The sequence below is a fragment of the Monodelphis domestica genome, chromosome 1, assembly GCF_027887165.1.
Source record: "Monodelphis domestica isolate mMonDom1 chromosome 1, mMonDom1.pri, whole genome shotgun sequence".
NCBI lineage: Eukaryota > Metazoa > Chordata > Mammalia > Didelphimorphia > Didelphidae > Monodelphis > Monodelphis domestica.
Window position 1 is genome coordinate 240,981,598 of NC_077227.1, and position 15,673 is coordinate 240,997,270.

General features: G+C 36.1%; 1 protein-coding gene across 14 annotated transcripts in view; it reads right to left on the reverse strand.

Annotated features, from left to right (window-relative positions):
- FLRT2 (fibronectin leucine rich transmembrane protein 2) overlaps window positions 1-15,673 on the reverse strand; it is a 124,707-nt gene that overhangs the window by 57,354 nt on the left and 51,680 nt on the right. For 4 of the 14 annotated variants that reach the window (XM_056810595.1, XM_056810590.1, XM_016425981.2 and 1 more), the window contains exon 1: window positions 12,684-12,985. The exons of the other annotated variants lie outside the window; for them this stretch is intronic. The gene's annotated coding sequence lies outside the window, so the exon portion shown is untranslated. Of the gene's footprint in view, window positions 1-12,683; window positions 12,986-15,673 lie in introns of those variants that run through there. 14 annotated transcript variants of the gene reach the window in all.

A 15,673-nucleotide genomic window follows, 5' to 3' on the forward strand; every position in this document is an offset into this window, starting at 1 on the left:
GCAGAATGTCAGCCTTAGAGTCCAAAGCAAATTCCAGTCATAAATACTTGGGTTAGGGAGTGCAGAAAGGATATCTAAATATCTAAAAACAGAAAGGTAGACAAAATATAAATAATTTCTGAGTAGTCAAATTCAGGAAAACAGCCTTCTGGGATGAACATTTATACCCATCAAGTTATACATACTTCTTTGGAAACTATCACCTTCACATCTAGGTTAAGGAATATTCCAGTGGTCCAGGAAGAAAATGAAAACCCAATTATGGACAATCATCTGTATGGTATGGGCATATTCACACAGAATTGTCTTGCCAACAAACTTCTGTCCTTCCTACCTGTAGGTAAGTACAGAATGGCCTCATGGTCATTTCTGGGGTAGATTCAGATATACTATGTTATAGACCATAGTTGAAACACATCAATGTTGAAACAAAGCCTGACCTAAATACTGGCACATTAAATGGGTATTAGTCCCATTTCCTCTTATCCACATTTTTAGTGGGCTCTACCCAGTGCAGCTGCTTATTTGCTTAAGAAGTTAATGCCCTACTTAGAAGGCCTATCCTACCAAGTTCTGACCAGGCTGAAACCTAGATGAATTAGTTATAAAAAGAGCCATCATTATTATCATCATCATTCTTATTACTGTGATCTCATCTTCTATTTTTCTAAGAAATTAAAAAAAGAAACATTCTGGGACAGATTGAGATCCTTTTATTCCTTGAAAATTAATGTTCTTTGGACTATTACACAAGTGAATAAAATGACTTCTTTTGGAATTTAAAGATTATTTAATTTAAAATATTCCAATTTTAAATATTTTAAATTAATAAATATATAAACATTCAAACATTTGCACTGTCATAAATTTTAAAAGTATTATTTTTTTTACATAACACTTAAATGGATAATAAAATTTGATCCCCAAAACAATCTCTTGAGGTAAACATTACCAGTAATATCTTCCCCATTTTTACAAAATGAAGTAACTGACTATAAAACAGTATACATTATATTTGTTTGATAGTTTTGCAGTGGAAATACAGGCACTGGGACTGAGACCTTCTAGTGAATTTCAGGCTGATTTCCACCAAATCTACATTCTCATTCACCCTAGTGTAGATCTCCCACTGATTTCAAAGGGAACTCTCCTGTGCTAGAAGAAGAACACAAGATTTTCTAGGTTATGGGAATTTCATTAATATTTTTACTATTGAAGAAGAACCAAGCACTCATTTGTGATGATGGTTTATCTCAAAAAAGAAATCAAACCTCTCTCCAAAAACATCTCTGATGTTTGCCATATATCTGATCAGAAGGTGTAAAATTCAAATTGGAAGTGATAACATTTAACTTGCTCTGATATTTTCAAAAGCATGCAGAATACGTCTGGTAATTTTAGGCACCAAATTAGCTAACAAAATATCACATGATCTAAGAGTGAAACTTGTAAGGAACCTTAGAGGCCATCCAGTACAACCTCCTCTTCTCAAAAATTAATAATCTAAGCATCATTAAGTGAATTGCCCAGTCATATCATTAATAAGTATCTTGGGCAGAGTTTGAACCCAAATCTTCCTGAATCCAAGTTCAGTGTACTCTTCACTATAACACAGTAATGTCAAGCAAATGTTAATTGAATCCAGTAGAATACCTCATATAACAGGAAGTTAGAATTTCTCATTCAAATTAAGGTGAAGCTTTTATGCATTTGGGATATAGGGGATGCATGAAGCTATGGAGAATTCTCATTCTTTACCTCCCCTGCCCCTTAAAAAAATTGGTCTAAATGACCTTTGTGTTATAAGAAAACCTCCCTCAAATTCAGTTTTTACCAGCTGATCATGGCATACCTTTTCTGAACATAATCCCTAGCTTTGATAGAAGAGGTTTGAGTTGCTGCAGGAGCCATGACTAAGCCTTCTCCTCAATGCCCAGCCGCTGATTTATAAGGTGATATGAGGACCTCTGTCATTTAGCTATTCATTCTCATTTCAACATTAATCATTTATCATCCTCTTTATCCCTACCATTATTACTCAAAATGAGATGCTCACATCTGATAATAACCTTTGTAATATGTTTGGAGTTCTCCTGTTGAAGCTGCAGTGCCACAGGTTTTATTTCAGCAAAAATCACAAACCCTGTTCTGAAATATTCAAGAGTATTTTGAATGATCACATATACTCATGTGATATGAAATCCATTTATTTAAAACAACACGGTTTAATATCCTTTTTATGCAGAGACAAAGATGCAAAAGGGATTCGGTGTCATGATTTAAAAAAAAAAACAAAACAAAAAGTGGTCCTTTCTCTGAGCCTACAATGAGAAATTCTCTTGGGGTACTACTTGCCTTGCCATTTGCTGAATAAGGGCCAGAGACTCTCCTCAATCCTCTTGCACAACTCCTATTGACAGTAATGGAAGTTGCACATGCATATTGAGGGCAAGATATGGTCCTCAGAGGCTAATAAAGAGAATGAAACAGAGCATCTTGCCTAGAAAGCAGAATAGCAAAAGGGAAACTCAGCTGCAGGGAATTAATGAAAATCTATGCATTCTCTCTAAAGGCATCAACCAAGAGCTTGCAACTGGAATTCTCCTCTTGATGTATGTACTTAACTCCCTCTTATGTCAATAGGAGTTTTGTAGCTGAATCACAGAGCAGGGGGAAAAATGGATCAGTATGTCATTTAAAATGAATCATTTCATTGCCTTTCCTCTCATTTTTATACACATTGACAGGATATAAAAATACATTTAAAAAATCAATTTAGCCTTGTAGTTTTCTAACCCAAAGCAAAAATAGCCACTGGGATGATGTAATGTAATAACCTTTGAATAATTATTTAAATGGGGTCACCACAAAGGATTACTGAAGTTCTCAAGATTAGTGGATCCCAAATGAAAAATTCAAACAACACTACACTTCAAAAGCCTCTGATTTGTTTTGAGAACTGTGTTCCATTTTATTTTTATTATGTTATTCTCTAGAAGGACTGGAATTTAAGAATATCACCATGGGCCAAACTGTGTCAATTGAGAATTAGATGATGATTTATTTTATTTCAAACTACATTACAATATTGTCATGTAATTATTTCTATTTAGAGTGCATTTACTCAGATAGGAAATAGAAAATACCTATTATCATATAGATTTTCCCCATCAATTGACACACCTTATCCCTCTAGCATTATGATGAGTGCTTCATAGTTTAAGACAAATGTCCTGGACTATATTTAGAAGAATAACAATATTTAAGAATATGGACATACACTGAGAGTGTAACTATCCCCTTCCTTCCTTCCACTCAACCTCTCATGGACATGATGCAAACAGTCCTGGCAACATAGTTAAAATACTTTCAGGGTGTGTCGGCAATGACTTTTCACCACTGCAACAAAAAACAATACACTCAGTTTTAATATAGAGAGTATGATTTATACAGAGGGTGCCAAACATGCAATTACTTTTAAATATAGGGAGAGCAATGAAATCTGAAATAAGGTTTAGAAACAAAAGGACAAATGACTGGGTTGGTATCTCCTACTCCTCACCCAATCCCACAAACAACACGTGCCTTGTTAGAACAGAGCTTAAGCCTGAAGGTTAGACAGTTTTTAGGAATTAGATTTTTCAGAAAACAAGCTTGAGCACTCCTTGAAAGGACATTACAGTCAAATGATATGCTTATTATTTTTTTGGAGAGAGAAAGTGTTGAAAGCTTTTAAAAACATGTAAAGGTTTGTAGTTTGCAAGCAATGAATAAAATAACAATAACAATAGCAGTGTTTTAGCACTTCATAAACACAAGTCAGCCTACTGTCAAGAAGTGGATAATTTTAGGTTAATTGTAATGCCTTTGTTTCTTACTGAAGTCTTGAAATTGAGAAAATTAGAATCCTGCTAGTCAAAGAATTAGAAAAGTCAGCTTATAGTCAGGAAAAGATAGAAGTTCCTGTCCTCACAGGAAGACAAGCAAACCCACAGAATACTAATACTCTTGAATATGAATGAAAACCAAGTTACTCTCAGTGAATTTGGCAACCAGCTTTTAAAGGCTGCCCCCACCAGATAGTATTTCAAGAACAACACAGATTGGGAGTGACTGAAGATCATTGTACAATGATTATTAGTCACTGGTGAAATCAATGGATTGCCTAGTCAGAGGAAAGACGAGCAAGTTAGCTAACAAGCAAGTTTGTAAATCATCTGTGGTTGCCAGCAGAAGTATCCTTACCAAGTCTTATACAACCCAGACAGCTGCCGTTTTGAAGGCAGATGGTGACAATGTATCAAGATCTGAGAGGGCAGAGAGTATACTCTTTTGCATTCTAGTGATGGTGTCATGGTCTCAGTGAAGCCCTATTGTACAAGGTTTGGAGTCTGGGGTAACTATTCTGCTAATAACAGGTTTCTCTGGCAACTTCACTGAAGCATTCATTGAGCAAAGCAATCAAGAAAGGGAGCAATTGACAAGGATTTATTCAGTGTCTATTATGTTGCAATCATCTTAGGGAGGTTCTGAAGATCCAAGAAAAAAAAAAATCACTGCCCTCAAGGGGTTTACATTCTATGGGGGTGGGGAGGAGAATGTACACATAAATATGTATAAAATCTTTACAGAGTAATTCATGGGGGAGTCATAAAGTTGGTTGAGGACTCAGGAAATAGTGCACAGAGGAGATCATATTTATCAGAGGATATAGGGAATCTTAGAGGTAGAGGGAAGGAGAAAGTACAGTCTAGGTGCCTGAAAGGTAAGAAATGAGTAATGTCCTAATGGTTTTCACCTAAACAAAATTAATATGACTGGGAGCAAGCAAATTCTGTCCCAGGGATTGTTTGTTCTTTGTTTTGGGGGGAGTTTTTGTATGTGCAAAAGGAGAAAAAAAAGTTCAAAGTACAGGCTGTTGAGCTTGGCTTTGATCCCTGACAAAACTCTTGGAACATATTGTTGAAGGGATAGGAGGTCTTAAGAAAGGGATGCAGTGAACACTCTGAATGAGCATGAATCTTCAAAAATCAGTCCATTATTACTCTCACTTCCTTTGTGGATAGGGTAAGTTGACTGGTAAATGGGGAAGGCAATACTAGATATAGTATGTTCTGGTTTTAAACGAATCATTTGACATCTTTCAGTTGTTGCCATGAACAAAGATGATGAGACACAAGAGAAATTATAATAATTAGGTGGATTCTGATCTGGGTAAATGGATCATCAAACTAGAGGGGAGTCTTTAGTGGAATGATTTACAGATGAAGAGTTTCAGGCTTAATATGGCATTAAAACTTTTGAAATACTTTGTATTATAATGATAATTAGTAATAACATTTATATAGGACTTACAACAAAGTGTCATATTTGGCACTTTAAAGTTTGTAAATTAGTTTATATACATTATTTTGAGTAAATGATACAGGTATTATCTGTCCTATCATAATACCCCTGTTTAGCTTCACTGAGTGTCTATCTAGGTCCAGATGCATTTGATCTTTTCTACTTTGGGGGAGCTTAATCAAATACTTTCAAAAAATGTGTTTCATTTCAAAAAGCCCCTGGCTAAGGAAACTAGAACAATAAAAGCTTCCCCCTCTCCTGCTGTGTCCCAACAAACTTAGTTCTGCTTTTCCGAATAGCTCATCCACCTAAGGAGATACAAACACACACACACACATACCACACATACTCTGAACAGTATCTTTGAAAAACTAGTTTTTCAAAAAGAAAATGAGAAATGTTGTAGAAGCTTTGGGAAAGGCATATTAATGCACTTTTGGATCTGTGAACTGATCCAACCATTCTGAAAAACAATTTGGAACTATGCCCAAAAAAGTACTAACCTGTATATACTCTTTCATCCAGTTGTACCACTTCACCAAAAGATATTAAAGGAGGAAAGGATTCATGACGACATGAATAACATGGTGTATGAATGAAATAGACTATTATGCCATAAAAAATGACAAAATGGACAAGTTCAAGGGAAACTGGCAAGACTTCTATGAAATGATGCGGAGTTTATTGAGAAGTAGGAGAAATTTATACAATGAGAGTAACATTATAAAGAAAACCAACTTCTTGTGCTGTCAGAATTGTGGTCAATGCTAAAACAAGCTGTAATATTCCAGAGAAGGGAGAATGTTATCCACTTCCTCCCCAGGACTTAATATATAAAATATACATTTTTGGACATGGCAAATGCAGAAATTAATTTTATTGGATGAAGTCTGTTATGAGGACTTTTTTTTTCTCTTTTAATGTTCAATTGAGGGTAATGGGAGGGGAAAAATATATGCTTGTTCATTTAAAAATACATATAATTATTTTTTAAAAGAAATAAAATTTGTGTTATATAAAGAAGGGGAGCAAATTCTTAACAAAAATAAGGACAGAATCAGGGGAAGATTTAGCTCTCCCTTGGGAAAGTGGAAGGGGAAGAAAGGAAAGAGGACTAGAATAAGGATCACCATTATAGTTCTTATTGGTACAACTCCATAAACAGCTTTATCCAAAGTTCTTTAGCACCCAGTCAACAGTTTACTCCTTTGGTACTCAGGGTCCCCTCCTGAGCCAGAATTTGTTTGTGGTGGTTTGGATATTTCAAAAGGGTAGCCCGGGTTTCCTTCTACATTGTTGTAGTTGCAGTTGCAGAATGCTCCCCACAGCTCATCATAGCCAACCCTTAATGTGCTTCCATGTCCTCTTTGATATTCCTAGTCTGTTCTTTTCTTTTACTCTAGGGACAAGAGGGACTCAATTTTTAGCCACAGGCTCTCCAAGGTTTAAGTCATGGATAAGTGTCTAATTATATGTATAGTAATTTGAGGTAGGAGGCAGTTGGGGGAATTGAGAAGGGTTTCATTAAGAAAATAAGGAAGAGGCTGCAATGAAGAGGAAGAGCCCCCAAAATGGAATCTGGGGTGTCATATATCAAGAACAACAATAAGGCCAGGATACCTAGATATAGGGAAGGTTTAGGAAAAAATAAGAGGACTGAAAAAAGTAAGCTATGAAGGGCTTTTCAAAGGCAAACTAGTTTTTGACCTTGAGCAAATTATATAACCACTCAGGGACCTTAGTTGAATTCTTAGTAATACGGGTATTGGTTTAGGAGATTTCGAAGGTGCCTTCTAATTTCTAGCATACCTTGATGCAATATTTCATTTGAAAGGTTTATTGCTTGACTACAGAGCACAGTTAGAGAAGGTTTATCTGAATCCTCACAGTCCTTAAACCAAGATGAATTGCTATTTAGGATAAGGTGACTGTGCCCACACAAGAAATTTTTGGAACATTTTTCTGCCTAGAATAATGGCTTAATAGGAGCCATGTGGGTAAATTCCTCTAGACTGCAAAGAAAAGCCTTCAACTTATTTAGGGAAGCAAAGTGAGAACAGTTCAGGCAGAATGCTGGGAAGTTCATAGACAAAAACAAAAACAAAGCCCATTCTGACTTTCTCTCTAATTCACTGGTTTTTATTGTCTTGAAATCTACAGACCCCACTGGTGGGGGCAAAAGACTTCAAAGATAACCTAACTACATTCACTAGAATATATCTCTGCCAAAAGCAATGGAAAGCCTGGCCCTATTTTGGGGGGGATGACAAAGGTGATATCTGGCAATCCTGCATACAATGCAATTCATGCCAGAGAGATCAAAAAGATGGCAATGGCATGTTATAAGTATTAATGCCAGGAGAAACTAACCTATGGCCCACCTACAGAAACCTCATTAACCACACACTCAGAGTAGCACTGTTCCAGCCCCTCCCCCAGGATAACATGAGTGAAACATAGCTACAAAAGACAATATAGCTCATTGATGGAAATAATGTAAACTTAACTCAATCCAATGAGCACTCAGACCTAGCCCAGGAATTTCTAATTGCAATGTATTTGTTTTTTGTCTGAGAATGAGAAAAACAGCAAAGCTATCCTTTTGCACATGGAAACTGTCTGAGAAATTAATGCTTTATGGCTTTTGTTCTATTTGACAAACAAGGAAGTGGAGGTAAAGGGGACTGCCCCAAATAACTAAGATAGTGGTGGAGCCAAGAATAGAACTAAAGACACTTGATGCCTGAATTTTCCCCAATGCTCTAACCACCAAACAATTCTCCCTTGCATTCTATTACAGGAACAGCTGCTGAGATTCTCAGCAGAGCCCCAAGAAAGAGTCATAGAGGTTTTTCTGTCCTGAGCTAAAGGGAAAACTCTTGTCAATGCTTTTCTTTATATCATTAGATAACTGCTTGGGTACCTTTAAAAAAAAAAAGGAGAGAGGGGAAGAAGAGGAGATGAATAAAGGAAGAGGGAGGCATGGGGTGGGGGGCAAGAGGAGAGACAATGGAATAGAAATGACAAGAATGTAAGAGTTATGACAAGGAAGTGCATGCATGACTGCTAAATATGCAGTACTGTAGATGAGTGCTTTAATACAGAGGAATAAAAGATCTCTGAATTGGAGGACTGTGGGGCTTTTCATGGAAGGTGGCAGATTTAAGTTGATCTTGGAAAATGGTTACAGTATGAAAGGGTAAAGAAAAAAATACATTTGGAATGTATTACTTGCAAGCAACGATAGCCTAATAGGAAAGAAGAATGGTATAAGCAATGACAAGAGGATACAAAAGTTTAAGGTCTGTTCAAAAGATAGAATAGGCCATGATGTTTGGAGTAAAGGTTCCTACAGCTGCAGGATCTAATACAATGTCCCTTGTGCATAGCAGGTACAAAGTAACTTGAATGGAATTGAGTTGAAAAGATAGTTTTGAGCTTTATTTTGGAGGGTAAGGAACTTATACTTTATCCTTCCTAAAAATATTTGGGAGCAACTAATGGTATGTAAGTAAGGCCCGGAACTGTAATTTCACCGGATAGAGAGTGTCTATGGAACTTCCTTTTTTAGTGAAAGTCTGAAAGTTCATGGATCTATAATCCTGGAGGGTTGCCTTGAGCATTGAAAAGTAAAGTGATTTTGTTCAGGGTCAGGCTGGCAACAGGACATCTAGGTGATGCAGTAGATTAAGAATGCCAGACCTGAACCTTGGACACTTACTAGTTGTGTGACCCTGGGCAAATCACTTAACCCTATTTGCCTCAGTTTTTTCATCTGTAAAATGAGCTGGATAAGGAAATGGTAAACCACTCTTGTATCATTGCCAAGAAAACCCCAAAGGGATTATCACAAGTCAGACAACTGAAAATGACTGAACAACAGTAATACAAACAAAATGTGTGAGGTAAGACCTGAACCTAAGTCTTTCTTGCTCTGAGAGCAACACTTTGTCCATTTAGTCCTAGTACTTCTCAGAAGAATCAGGTCACAAAACAGTTGAACTCTAAAAAGCAGAAAAGGACATGTTAAATAGTACAGTTTAGAGGATGGAAAGTAAGTTCAATAAAGTGCTAACTGAAAGGTCTAGATAATAAATACAAGAAGATTTAAGAGAAGTATACAATATTTAAATCCCTTCGCAGCCTGCCTTATTATTAGCTGGAATCAGCTCATCAAATACAGGTGCCAAGAAAATAATAACTATTACATTATTATCTTTTTTATGAAATCCAAGAAACTTATCTTCTTCTGTAACCCTCAGTGATCCTTCTATTTTCTTCTGTCCATCAAAGAATCAAAAGAAGAAAACTGACATAGATTGGGAGATTTAACTACAGTACGTAAAATATATACTATGCACCTTCTCCCCCTTCTTTCCAATACATCTACTATTTATATTAGTTTACATTGTTCACAGTTGCTAACCATGAAGGGTTAAGCAGATATTTAAGAATCAGTACTCTTCAACCACCTAAGAATTTGAGAAGAATCATGAATAAATTCCTCTCTTTTTAATTTATTGAGGCCAACCAGGATGGAAAAATATGACCACTTCGATCCTGAGAGTAATGCTAGAAAGGACTTCAAGTGCACATCATAGCAATTCTTAAAGTGACAAGCTGCATGTAAAACCATACGACCTAGTATCATCCTATACTATAGAAAATTCTATCTATTTATAAACTACCTCACCCTGAAGCAAACAAATATTTTGTTGGTTAGGAATATTTAGCATGTCATAATTTAGACTATAGCTACTGTAAAACAACTGATTATAACACTCAGCTGAGTCAAAACTCAAACCCTTTAATCATTTCATAGGAAAAATATTACAGACATGTGAAACAGTGAATATTTTGATGTCTGAACTCTTTTTATTACTCTTTCCCTAGTGATATGAAAACAAACTGTAGTGGAATAGGTAAAACTAAAGATAATTTGAAAGAAGTAATAAGATAGTTGATGAATAAACACAACATAAGGAATACATTTGCTATAAAAACCAGATGCCCTGTGTTCCATTTTGCCTTTAAGTGTCTTAATTAAATTATGCCCGTGTGGTATTAACAATACATATATGGACACCAAATACAAGGATTCATTTAGCTGCTCTTAGGACTGCATTTGAGTTGGTGAAGGAAATAGATTTTTCAATCCACATGTCAAGACTAAAACAGGAGAGGCATTCTGTATGTGTTTGTTATTCAGATATTTTAATGGGCAATATGCAACATCCCCACATGCATTATATTCAAGAGTTAAAATTGGAGACCTTTTCATTACTTAAACTTTCACCTTTCAAACTTGATGCCAGTTTGACACAAGAACAAGAAAATGTCTGCCAAAGAAAGTGAGGTATAATTTATATGTCAAAATGCCAACTCCGCCCTTGTCAGAGATGGCTGTCGATAGTAGAAGCCATGCAAAAAGGACAATGTGGATGCACAGCCTGATTTAGTATGAAAGCTTGTCACTTTCTGTTCTTGAACTTTTCTTAAAGTTGAAAGAAGATATGCCCATGTTGGGTAAGGGGTTTCTAACACAGTGGCTGAAATAGACATACCAGCATATTATAAATATACCAGTAAGGCTCACTGTCACAATTAATTGGCATGATTCTAAAATTCAATCTGGCCAAATCTTTTAAAAGAAAATGGCTTGGTAATGACAGCACTTTGGTTCATTTTTACTGCCAATGCATAATCCCTCTGAGAGCTCAGCTAAATGCCTCGAAAACATCATTGCAGTATTGGTGCTCTGCCATTGCCCCATCACTGTGTTTAACAAGTCAACTTTCACTTCTTTTGCAGTCATAATGCAATTGATGCAAACAACATCCATGGAGAATCTGAGATAAACCAAGACTGAAGATTTGGAAACACTGTATTTACTTTGACTATCCTCAGATTTTTTATTAGGACTGTAAACCTACTTAGAGTGTACTTATTTCTAATGGTTTCCTGTCTCTAATGTTTATCTTTAAAAGGCTGAACATAATGCATACAGTGTAGTATTTACCACTCAAAAATGATTTCTCACGTTGCCTTTGCCCTATTTTTCAGACAATGTCATAGAAAATAATGCCTGAGTCACATTGTCTTCCATATGCCAGTTAAGACTGGTAGAGCAAATATCTCTAGGGCAAAAAAGGAACTAGTATCTCAATATCTTCCTTTACCCTCTCCCACTGATGGAAGGAAAGAAGCCTCATTGCTAAATACCATTCAAGGAAAGGGGAGCAAGGTAGAGGGAAGGGAACATTTATTTGCAAAATGAAGGGCTTGGTGACCTTCAGATCCAGCAGCTTTAAATCTTTGATCCTATGCCCTTGTGGTTACTACTTTGGTTTTATACACACAGACACTATCCAAAGGACATTCAGGAGTGGTAATCAAAGAAATAATTGTGTTGGTTTTTTTTTTTGTCATCCTTGTACTCCCATATTCAAGATTTTAATTTTAATTGTCCCATACAGTATCCTTCTTTTCTCTCAGATATTAGATGATATCTTATCATGTCTCACTTGAAAGGGGGGGGGAGAAGCTATATATGAAAGACCAAAGGGGATACAGAGCTTTCTGTAATTTTTTAAACCCCTACTTTCTGACTTAGAATCAGTACTAAAGATCAGTTCCAAGGCAGAAGAGTAGGAAGGGCTAGACAATTGGGGTTAAGTGGCTTCTCTAGGCTCACACAGGTAGAAAATGTCTGAGGCTAGATTTGCTCACAAGACCTCTTGTTTCTAGGTCAGGCTCTCTATCCACTGAACCACCTAACTTGCCCTTTCTCATAATTGTTATGACTCCCTTAGCATTTGAAAGCAAAGAATATGAATTGTCAGAGAGTTAAAAAATCTTCAGAGGGAAGTTGGTGCATACAGTAGAGGTGTGATCCAGAGCTTGAAAGGTGATATCAAACTGTGAATCAGTGCAAATTATCTCTAGCTATCTCTTAGCAAAAATACCCATGAAGTTGATTTCCCCATCTAGGAAAATCCTTTGATTTATGAGTCCATGCAGAGTATGTAGGAGTAAGTGGAGAAGGACAAGGTCTTAAGAAAGTGCAATGAGGTCCTCCTTCACATCAGAGAATTTGTGTAGGAAACACCAAGAAAAGTAACCTAGCATAATTAGCATATGAATGACAGTTTTGAAACTCACTACCACCATGGGCTGGAAGGGTGACTCTCCAAAGGACTTATAACCTGAAAGAATGAATTTCTATGAAAAACCAGCCAACCCATAATATTTGAGTCAAGTCTTACCAACAGGTAATGTAGGTAAAACCTAAGTGATTCCATAAAGAAGCCCCATCCTACCCACTCCAAAAATCCTACCATTTGCTTTTGCCACTTAGAATAGCTTCAAACTTGTTGGGGATATAAGAGATGTACTGAATTTTTAGGAAGCCTCATTTTCTCTAAGGCTCCAAGCACAGTAATGATGATGCAAATGCCAAGACACAGGACATTGTCACATCACCACCAACAGAGGGGCGGGGAGCCAGTTATGATGGAGGTAAGCAAGGAAATGATTAGAAGCCAACTGAATTTTTCCCAGCTTAAGTTTCAGACTCCTCTTCCTCCAATACCAGTGTTAACCAGAGGTTACTCTAACTACTTTCCTGGCACCTGAAAAGTCAGCCAATAACCATCAAATTTGTGGTGATTTCTGTTGATTTATACTAAAAATGCTATAGCAATAATTATACTTATAATTTTAATATTTTCAACTTAAAGATATTTTGAGTCTACTATTTTTTATTCAACTCTCAGTGGCATTTGTATGTGCCTATAAAACAATGAGAATGATTTTCTTATATGACCTATGTTTCTATAAGCCAGCTGAAGGTCCTATGTGTGTGTGTATGTAGATAGATAGATAGATAGATAGATAGATAGATAGATAGATAGATAGATAGATAGATAGATAGATGGATGATAGATATCTGTGCACACACACATACTTTCGTGCTGCAGGTTGAGAATTCAATGCTAAATATTTTCTATGTACAACTGACATTTTCTTTCCATGCATCAAGATTATGAGAATAGAAAAATAACAGAAAAAACTTCAACATAGCCCATTTTCTAAAATAAAGTCATTGAAGCGACCAGGGAGATACTTATTTTGTAGAAAGGCAAGCAAATGAGAAGGGGTGGGAGAGTAGAGAAGTATAGTAAATGGAAAGACAGAAATTGACACTAATATTAGACAAATGAATCAGGAGACTATATAATACTACTTTATGGGCAATGCTGTTGGAATGTTCTCTCAGGTTTCGTTGTGGTACTTGTCTTTCTGAAAAGAAAAAAACAAAACAAAACAGAAAACAATTTATGGTATCTCCTAGGGGAGAATAAATCACCTTCCTAAGCTCTGTTTTATCTATTGAATGGACACTGTTGAGGGTTTTACTATAATTAGAATTTAGCAACTCTCTGGTGACAATGATATTGTCAGACCAATCTTTTTATTTCTGTAGTGAAAGTAAGTTTGGATACTTCTGGTTCCTCCATGGTTTCTAAAGACTGGCCAAGTATATCCAATAGGGAAAGAGCAAAGAAAGAAGGAAAGTTTTATGAAGCACCTACTATGTGCCAGGTACTATGGTAAGTGCTTTATAAATATTATCTCATTTGATTTTCAGAAAACCTGAAAGGCAGAAAGAAACGCTTATCTACATTTTATAATTGAGTATACTGAGACAGAGGTTAAAGTGATTTTACCCAGAGTCATTCAGCTAGTAAGTAGGATTTGACCTCAGATTTTCCTGACTTCTGGTCCAGTGTTATGGCCCACTGCATGATCTAGATGACTCCAGATAAGTAAAGAGGAAGATTGTCATCTTTAACTAGAAAAAAAAATCATTTTCTTCCATCATTTCCACAATTGCTGTCTGAAGCATTCAAATTGTTCCAGTAAGAGAATGTTAACTTTATTATATTTTCCACACTTTTATTTCCTTATATAGATCTAGTTTTGCCAATAGGACATCCATCAAACCTCTATTTGTTACTTATCCCTCCCTTGGTCCCCCTGACAATATGCCATGGTGTTTTTGTTTGTTTGTTCCACTATTTGTTCTCCCCAAGTGTAATAATGAGGGATGAGCCTGGGACAGAAAAGGTCAGTCTCTAACCCTCTCGGTGTTTCATCTCACCCAAAGGCTAATGATATCCTTTTGGAATAGTACCAAAGTAATGTGTGTTCTCCCTTAAGATAATGGTAACTGTTATGAAACAAAATGCATTACTGTTTTCAAAGTTTCTCCAAGACCCTACTAATTCTAAATAGGGCATATAAATCCATGTCATTTGGAATACACTTTCTTTGATGTCTGACTTCTGTTATTCCCCCCAAGTATCTTTTTCCCCTTCTTTTTTCCTTGCTGTCTCCAAGAATCTTTTCAAGTGTGACCACCCAAAATAGCAATTCCTCTTCCCTCCTCCCTGCCCTTATCCTAATTTGACATCTAAACCAATGACTTGAGCATGAGGAAACAGAGCCCAAGATATTTTAACACATGTCTTCATCTATTGACACCAATGTTGATGCTAAATTTGGACACTGACATTGCTTGCATTGTAGAGACAATGTTATCACTATTAATAATGCTAAGGAGCTGCTGCATTTAAAGACACTGCATAAACTCCAAGTAGTGGACTCTTATCAAGGTCATTATTTTTACACACAACACATTTAAACAACTGGAAATTCCACCTGTCTTGTATCATGCATCTATGCTTTATTTTCAAATGGATGTGACAGAAGATTTATTTTAAGAAATTCAGTGACATAAGTGACATTCTGAGGCAAGGTGTATTTAGGATTACATAAAGATTGAGGTTATTAATGCTACCTTGAGCATTCAAATCAGCACATAGTCTTTGAGCAATATACCCATTTATGTCAGTTAGGTATTTCTTCCTGTTTTTAATGATTTATTTTATTCTAGTCCCAAGGATCTATGAATATGGGAGAGAAAAGCAGGTGACAGAACTGGGATTCAGTATTAAAATGAAGCAGCACAAGGCTGTCTATGGTTTTGTACCACTGCTAAGCTAGGAAATGAAAACATCAAAGATTTGGTTGTTAGTAGCCTTACCAGGCTTTGGTTCCTCTCCTGTTTTAGTAATATGATCCAAGGTTCGTTCCAGAGCTAAATATCTATAGTATATAATCCAATAAATTATAAAATGGAACAAATATAAAAATATTGACTGTATAGTAAAAATCAAAGTTGATTTATTTCTTTATCATATTAAGAAATGACAAGTGGGACTTCCGGTTAAGATGGCGGCTTAGAGAAAGCTGAAGTTCAGAT